Source organism: Anomalospiza imberbis, chromosome 2, assembly GCF_031753505.1.
Source record: "Anomalospiza imberbis isolate Cuckoo-Finch-1a 21T00152 chromosome 2, ASM3175350v1, whole genome shotgun sequence".
NCBI lineage: Eukaryota > Metazoa > Chordata > Aves > Passeriformes > Viduidae > Anomalospiza > Anomalospiza imberbis.
The window spans coordinates 17,690,858-17,700,472 of record NC_089682.1 but is presented as its reverse complement, the minus strand read 5'-3'; positions in this window follow the sequence as shown (position 1 = coordinate 17,700,472).

The window sequence follows — 9,615 nt, the reverse complement described above, 5'->3', positions numbered from 1 at the left end:
TGAATCTTATTCATAACACTTTGGTCTGGACAGCCCATCTAATCCGGTGTGTTTGTCGACTTTTCAGTGAGATGGGTACAACATATCAATCTTCAGTGTTCATTTCTTAAGAAAGCCATAAAACTGGAACATCAGTGGCCACTTGGAATGTCCACCTCTCAGGGACCTGCGACCAGGCAGCCATGCTTTGAGGAGGTGGCACACTCTCAGGTTTCGAGCAGATATTTTTTTTCAGCACAGCACCACAGTAGAAGAAACCATCAGGGGGGCTCATATGCCAGCTGGCAAAAATTGAAAGATTTCCCGCAGCATTCAATAATTTTTTATTATTCACCTTCTTCCTCGTGCTATTTTTATCATTGTTGCTTTGATTTGTTTTCCTGTGAAAAAGCAGAAGTTATCAGACTGGGTGGGAAAGAGGAGATAGGGAATGGAAACACTGCAGTACACTATGTGGGAATTGGGAATAGATAGCTTGTTTTTTTCTGCTTTCAGACATAGTCCTTATATTGCTTGGATGTTTTTTATTTCATTTCAATTCTCTTTCATTCTATTTCTATTACATAAAAGTCAGCTGGTACAATATTTTGATGCATCTGTTTACAAATAGATTTTAACTGCGAAAAATGTGATCTATTCCATGTATAATGTGTAAGCCCCACTGCGGCTTAAAAAAGGAAATTAAAAAAGAGGCACCTTTCCCATGTACATTTGATAGGCTTTCACAAAGTGTCCTTCAAATGTAAAACTCTTGTCCTTAAAATCTTATTCTCCAAGCAATGATAACTCTGAGATAAGTGAAGCTGGAAATTTGGGGGATTTTTTCAAATGCAGGCCTTTAAATATGTTTGGAAAATGGATGAGCAGTTTTAGGTAGTCTGTGTAAAGGCAGACCTTGAATTACTTAGGAATTGGTTGTAGTGATTTTGAAAAGAAGCTTGAAAAGAACTATGTGCTTGTATGGATATAGACTTCATCTAGCTGTAATGCATGCAATATTCATCAGTGCATGTAGGAATTTTTATTACATTGTCTTTATTTCTGGCTTCCTTCTGCTGTGAAGGGATCCAGCTGTGTGAGCCAGTGGGGAAAGGGTGTGTTAATATTCCCAGCTTCTGTAATCAAGTGACCCATGGCTGCCACAGCATCAGCTAAATCCTGTCTGTTAAAGAGGGCTTATCAAAGGAAATACATGTCATTTTAAGGGAGTATTAATTACATTCAAACTAGGTCTTGAGTGGTCAGCAGTGTCTACATAAAGTTCTGTTTAGATGGCTAAATATATTTGATGATATAAGCCCCATAATTTCAAGATCAAAGCACCAAGGTGTTAAGTTGAAAATGGTGATCTTTTTCTAGGGAACTGAACAAGAGGTTGAGGATTGTTGTTTCTTACCCCTCAATTTAAAATAAGTCGTGGTGGGAAAACAAATCTCCATGTCAGCTTGCTTTTCTTCAGCTGTGTGAACATTGCCTACTTCTCCAAAACCTCGAAGGTTTAAAACTTTGTAATCATCAACTTTGTGGGTTAGTGTTGCTCTAGGAAGGCATCTGGACATAAATTGAGTGTAAGTTCTGTTCCAGAAAGGGGATGGATCACATCTGAATTCTCAGTCCTAGACTGATGGATTTCCAGGAGGGGCCTCAAGTTAGAGACCAATCTATGGTTATATTTCCCTTCCATCCAAAGTGGCGAAGAACCTGGGGGCTGCATCAAACCTTGCAGATTCCTCAGCACTCCAACTTGTAAGCATTCTGTCAGCTTAGAAGCTGTTAAACACACGAGGATGGGCTGCCCACAGGCACTCACACCACCACTGAAGGAATTGCCTGTCCACCCCTGCTGTGGAGGGAGAGAAGAGCAGCAGAAGAGACTCCCAAAGCCTCTTGAGAGCAATGCAGCCACTGCTGGCCTGAGGAAGGAGCAAATGAGTGCTGAAGAACTGTGCTTGCATAAGGATGCTGCTCTGGCCCAAGGTCTGTGAAATGGAAGAAACCCCTCTGATACTGGGACATCCTTGTTGTGATCATCAGCCTGGGTTTCAAGGAAAGAGTGCAGAGGGAAATGCAGATTCTCAGGTGTCCTTAAGTGAGATGGGCACACCTTTCACTTCCTCTTGCCTTTTTGCTGACCAAAACCTATGATTCTTGTCTAAGCAATCTCCAGCCTCTTGAACTCTTCCTCCAAGAATGTTCTTCTGCCAAAGTGTAAATTTCTAATTTGGTTAGAATCCATTTAATTTTTATCTAAAACTTTTGCTCCCCACAAATACTGCATATTATTTTAGACTCAACAACAAAGTATTAAAGACAAGTGAGCTTTAATACAATTCGTCTTTTAATCTCTGACAATTTTTTCTTATTTTCTAACAGGCATGACAAATCTTGCAAAATCTCTGTTTCAAAAATAATTGATGCAGGAATAAGAGCAAACTACGCCAAAGATTGCATTGTTGTTTTAAAGACATTGAGTTAATTAGAGAGATATTCTTGTTCGTGGTGGTTTACTAAAATATCCTTCATGCAACTGAAATGTTAATTTTATCAGAAACAATCTAGAGACTCAAATTATTAATTGATTGATGTTTAATAATTTTTTAATTAGAAGCTTAAGTGGGAGAAATAGCACCAAAACTGCAGTGACTGCCACTAGATTTTAAAAAGTTTCTCTACATAGGTTTGGATTCCCTGACTGCATTACTACTGCCATCTTATTGCCATTCCCAGGCTGCCTTCCTTTGTGGCCAAATTGCAGTGTCTACTCTTTAAAATGCATTTACTTTGCAGCCTGTGATTAGCAGGGCACAGTTCTCTGTAAGAAACCCTGGGGAGGGATTCAAAAAAGGAGAGGAGAAAGCCACGAGGCACAGAGGCAGAGCAGTGGTAAGCAAATTTTATAAAAGGTATGTGTGGTTTATGGAGACACAGAAGGAGAAGATCAAAAGGGTGGGTCTGCTAAACCTTAAGAAAAAAAGGCCATGCCCAAGCCATGACAGTAACCAGAGATGGATTTTAAATTTTCTTCCTAAGGAGCAGACTTGGTTACAAACAAGAGAAGTCTCGGCCACAAAGGTCTAGTACAGGCCTTCTTGGGGATCCCACCTTACAGGATATCCTATTCACACGCTCAAAGGTATGTGTTTGTTCACCTCTTTTGGTCACTGGCCATCTCTGCTGGCATTTAAACATCTGATTCTTAAATGTGCAGGCAGTGGACTGGCAACTACATCAGCTCACTAAAATACCCTAGGAGGAAAAAATACAAAACAAAACAGAAAAATGTAGTACTATTTTCTGGGCTCATGAGCTCAGGAGCAATGACACTGCTTCAGTTCCCGTGGCCTTGGAAAAAGTTTTCAAGGTCTGGGAAAGCACTCTTGTAAGGCAGTATTGAATGTGATGTGTGCAGCAATGAGATTCGATTGTATTGCAAACATATTCTTGGTAGCTTATGTCTCCTCTGATGCTGAATCAGAAAAAATCAATGTCTGTAAGCCAGGACTCCTGTGTCTGTCCTCAAAAATCTTATTTTCAACTTTCTTCAGAAATTAATATTAAAACAGAGGTTTATGAAAAACAAAACAAAACAAAACAAAACAAAACAAAAAAAAAACAACCAAGGCAGTCAAATCATTAGTCTTGTATTACTCAGCTGAAGTTAGGATTGTCCCACATTATTAATTTTCCTGTATGCTCCTTCTGTGTCAGGAGGCAGGGTACAAGCAACAGCAGTTGCCTATGAATGTGTCAAGAGTAGTTAGGGCAATATTCATCTTTAATGATGATTTTAGCTGGTTCAGAGGCTGGAGAGAGCGACTAGCTCTGTTGTAATAGTCAATAGGATTTGAGATAGAAATACAGGAAACTGCTCTGGAGGAAAGACTTGTATCCCTGTGGATAATTCTTTCCCCAATTGTGGTCTAATTAAGTAATGGACACAGATGGTTTCGTTCAGACTGAGCCCAATATTTGCTTTTAGCAAAAGAAATGATGGTAATTTCTAAATTGGCACAAGCATTTGGAGAGGGGGCAGTTTTTTCTTCTTTTTGCTGTGGTGCTGTGCATTGTGGGGGTTGCCTCTCCCAGCTGTCTGATGGGAAGGCTCTGTCAGACAAGCTGAGTGAGCTGCCTTGAGGGGTGGCCGTGGGGGCAGGATGCAGGTCCTGGATGATGATTTGGGTCTCTCACCAGCTTCTGGCAGTTTTCTGTGCTTTGGCACGAGATGTTGATGGGTTTAGGTGGGTAAAGGCTTTTGGAAAGCACAAAGGCCAGTGCTTGTGGCACATGTATGGGATCTATCCTCTTCACAGAGATAGAGGTGAGGTAGCCAGCCCTCCCTTCCTGAGATGCAACACTGGCCTGCCCTGGGCAACAGAACAGGCTTCATGTGTGCTGAGACCTCAATGTTCAATACAGATCTGCAGTGCTTGGCCACAAAACAGGAGGGTGTATGCCTGCAGAGGTGTGTGTGCTGCTGTGGCTGGGCAGGAATGCTTTGGGCTTGCAGGGATGCTCTGGGCTGGCAAACTGAGTACCTACCCCCGAGGGGAATAAGCAAAGGAAATATTTTTTTCTCTTACCCTACGTGAGCCCACAGCAAGATTCTCGTTCCCAGTCCCACCCTTACCCATGGACAGAAGCTCAGCTCTTGTGCTGTCCCTCACCTTCAGAGACTGCCTTGTCTTCTGCTTTTGCAGACTTCCCTGAACACTGCCCCTGTAATGGCACAATAACAAAACCAACATGGGGACTGGCTGATTAAATCCAAGTAAACTCCAAGTAAGGGTGCATATAAGACTCAGACAACATACTTTTACTTTGTTTGTCACTCTCTGTGTGTCTTATGTCGCACATCAAGTTCTACATTTTACTTTTAACTGCAAGAACAGCCAACCTTGGGCATTGGATTGAAACTAGCAGCTGAGGGAATTATTTGCCAATAAATAAAAAAGCTATTCCTATACCACTAGTTAGCAAAGGAATTGATTTGGTCAGTCAGGGAACAGTTTTCATACACTGGCATCAGAGGGTAAAGCTTCAGACTCATCTGGTATTTTTCCACTAAGACTTCTGAACTCGGAGAATTCCATTTGCTGATCATTTTACCAGAAAATTATCACTTCTGAAGGAAAGTTATTTACTCCAACTGCTGTATTAGCAGCTGTAGCACAGACCAGGTGTGCACAAGGGCTATGAAACAGTGCCATCTCCTGGGCCTTGGGCTGCTCTGGGAAATCTGCATTTGCCCATCCTGGCACAGGCACATCGCAGGCAGCTGTGCAAAAGCCATTCTGCAATTAGTGGATAACGCTGACTCTAGTGGGGGAAGGAGGGCAATTTGTTAATGTCATCATTTAGTAGTGTGTTCACTGGGCAGATAAGCTCTGTGACTGTCTAATTTAGGAGAAAGAAAATAGAAATTAAAAAAACTCCCACTGTGTTAATACTGCATAAGGCTGAAGAATTGCAGCAATTATACTGCTGATGCAGCTGCTGTGTTAGGGAGATAGTTGAACGGCAGGTGAGGGGATAGTTCTCACAGAGCTATCAGCCCACCAGCACTTTGAAGTACCTGCAGCACCAACACTGATCAAGCTGCGGGGAAGACAGATCCCTGCAGCTTTCTCTGGGGCTTTTGGGCTTGGGGATGCTTGTTGGATGTTTTTTTGGGATGTTTTGGTCTCTTCATTTCTATTAGTTGGCTATCCCCTCCCTCTTAATATGGCTCAAATGCCCTTTCTCAGTAAGTGAAAAAAAAACACACAGATCTGCTTAACCACCTTTTAAACTCCCCAGGTGACAGAGCCAGGCTGAAGAGGAGAAGAGTCCTGAGGAAATCTGAAGGTTTGTGATTTGCAAAGAAGAGCTGAGATCTTCTGCCTTGTGCCCTAGCTCATACTGCTGTACAAGTGCAAAAAGAGCTGATATTTTAACCGCAGCCTTTAGAAAAAGGAAAAAGGAATAAAACTAAAGGAAAATATTATTTAGTGAGATTCAGTTGCAGTCAGGGAGTATCTCAGTTTCCAGGGCATTTATGCTATGCTTTGTCCTGTCTGTAGTTTGCACAGTTTAGGTTGAGAGGGCAAGCAGTTTTTCTGTCCCCCTTGTTCCTATGTGATGGTGGACTTCCCTTTACTGGAATCAGTCATGTCATTATTTGAAATTATAATCACCTGCATAAAAAGTATCTGGTGTTCAGTAAGCACCATAACCTATGTTTAATGCTTCAAAATTCTTTCCCATCGTATCTAAACCATCTGTTATCTGAACAGTTCTTTGCTTATTTTCTTGGATGTCATAGCTTAACCCTGGTCTTTATCTCAATCACACACAACTGCTGCCTCACCCTCACCCAGTGGTGTGGGGAAGGAAGTCAGAAGGGTAAAACTGAGAAAACTCGTGGGTTGAGATAAAGACAGGTTAATACATAAAGCAAAAGCAAAAGCTTCACACAACAAAGCAGAACAAGGAATTCATTAACCACATCCCATGGGCAGGCAGGTGTCCAGCCACCCTTTGGAAAAGCTGGGCTTCATCACTTGTAAGGGTGCCTTGGGAAGACAAATGTTATCTCTGAACATCCTCTCCTTCCATCTTCTCCCCCAGCTCTCTAGGCTGAACATGATGCCCTGTGGTGTGGGATATTCTTGTGGTCAGCTGGGGTCAGCTGTCCTGGCTGTGTCCCCTCCCAACTCCTTGTGCACCTCCAGCCCTTTTGCTGCTGGGTTGGGGTGAGGAGCAGAAAAGGTCTTGACTCTGTGCAAGTGCTGCTTATCAATAACTGAAATATCCCTGCCTTATCCACAGTAATTTGGTCACAAATACACAACATAACCCTATATCAAATACTATTAAGAAGATTAACTCTATCCTAGATCAATATATTGGACTAAAGCCAGCTTTCTCTTAATTTTAATCCAACTTTTTATCAAAGAAAATGTTGACGGGGATTATAGTTTTGCTGTCTTTACTGTGTCCTTGAGTTTCCAAGGCTTTTCCTTTACAAATGATGAAAGATCTCAAATTTTTGGGTCCTCTTTTCCTACTGCCATTTGCTTCTTTTTGTCAGATTTTTCCTAAGCTTTTAAGATGTGTGAAGTAGAAAAAAACCAATAGACTGGCATATGCAATGGGTTTGATAGCAACCAGGGAAGACTATTCTGTTTCTAGAATTATTCTGTCTCTTCATTAAGAAATTCAATCACAGTCCATTTGTCACTGCACATAGCATTCAGGACATAGTGCAAAACTTTCCAAAGATTATTTACATCCTTCACTCTCATAGCTGTTGTTGTACCCTGCAGGTCCCAGAAATGTCAATAAAACAAATCATGGAGTATTTTATCCTTAGAAGATATAAAACAGTGCAGATGAAATAATACTAATTACAATGTTTTCTGATACATGGCAATGGTTAATAATAAAAATATAAGCATACACCTATTCATCAGTATATATTGAATATAAATTTCTAGAACAGTCTGATTGAAATTTCCCAGGACAGATGTAAAATGTCTTTGCATTTTCAGTATTGAAGGCAGCTTCCAAAAATCTCCATAGTTAGAAGTACATCCTTTTCCTGTCAAACCAGCTGGCAGGATCCTCAATTTCAACAGGAGGAAATTTCAATTCATTCCTGAACTACACGGAGAAATCATCTGCATTTACTGTTTAGTGCAATGCTTTACAGTCAGTGTTCAGATCCTAGAAAAACTACTTGGGCTTCTCAGCCCAAGACCTGTCAAACTCTGTCCAGTCTTGCAGTACTGTGCTACACTCATGTACTTACAACTTTTTATTCTTCTGAGAATGACACAAGTGCCTTGATTGAGTGAAATAATGCAGAAAGTACACTAATTAATACCAATTAATTCCATCAGAGTCAGGTTTCTAAATACCTATAAAGACTTGTCCTATGGTGTTTTGTACAGAGCCACCTCTCTTGTAATTTATCTCTAGAATATATTGCTCGGTAGATCAATTAGTTTTACTGGTGATTTTCTAGAGTTTTGTAACAAAAATATTAAGACTGATGCGTAGGCAGAGGAGTGGAAAGTTTTGTGTGTAAGCAGGGAAAGGAGAAGCTAAATGTGGATTTTTAGAAGGTCTGTAATGACAGCAAAGGGCACTGTGCTTAGCACACCAGGCCTAGGACCCTGTTTCCAGCAGCAAAATGGGGACACATTATGGTTACACCAAGCACAGAAAGTCTGCACTATGAGAAGACCCCAGCCCAGCTGCCTCTCCAGCAAACTCTGCATCTCAGCAACAGCAGGGTGGCACCAACACAGCAACAGATCACATTATGCCCTTTGCCATCAGCCTAGCAGGAAAACAGATATTTTCCAAGCAAAGAAAAACAGAGAGTGGGCAGCAACCCCATCAAAGATTTACAGCCAGAACCATGCTGGGGTAGGCACTGCTCCATAAAAGCTCACAGTTCTGAAGGGGTCTAAGAGGTCTGCTCAGACTGCTGTCACCAGGCAAAAGAAAGCCCAGAGACAGCCTCAAGAGGACCTGACAGCCTTAAGAGAACCTGACAGCCTCAGTCCTTCCTGCTGAGACCAGGCCACTGGCACACACACACCTTGCTGTTTGCTTGGCAGGGGTGTGGCGGCAGAAGCAAATGAACTCTGAGAGTGAAGGAGTACAGATTCATAAAGTCAACGAGATTAAGGAGTTTTTAAATAAATATCATATTCTCTTCTGTACCATCTCACACAGAAGTTTTTCCCCCAATTCTACCTATTTCATTCTGATGTTACTGATGTTCCCCCAGTTCTACCTATTTCATACTGATGTTACCAAGATCACCACATCATGAAGAATAAGTTCTTGACTGAAGGTACTGATCAGACCACCTGCACAAACAGTGTATTTTTTCACTTTTTGAGTGCTGATGGCTTGGGAAGGAATGCCTGTATGGACTCAGATGGGTACAGGAACCTTCCACAGCATCATTTAGTGTCAATTCACAGTGGGAGAGCAGTGAGTGTTGTGTCCCCAGTGGTTATCAGGGTGGAGGATCCAGGGATAGAATTGCAAAGGTCCTACGACCACTCAAGGGGTGATGTTAGCATGAACACCAAGAAATGTGGAGGAAAAGGCAAGAGAGGAGGTTGTCCATATGTGATAGAGGACACAGAGAATAAGGGCATAGAAAAGTGAAGGAGGTGGGGAATCTGAGGATACAAGCAAATATATCACATGAAGAAAATTACAAATACAAAGATTATTACAGGAAAGAGAAAAATAACCTAGCATAATCTCGGATACAAAGAGCAGCTGATAAGGAGAAAGAGTAAGGAGTGAAAACATAAGTAGCATATAATAAATGTGCTAAGTAGCTAATAATAAAAGCTGCAGTTTGCGGCCTGTTTTTGAAATCTCTGCATTTCACAGGAAAAGGGAAATAGAAAATAACATCTCACCCTCTGTAGGTCATAGACTCCTTGGAGGATATTTGAGAGTTTATGCATTTATTACTGTTGAATCATGAGGCTGAGTTGATAATTTTTGAAGGAAGAAAAGTAGGAGAAAAATAAAAAGTCTGACTGATTTACTCTCTCAGTCATATGACAGTTCAGTGAGGGAGGAGGAGAATCTTGATCTTGA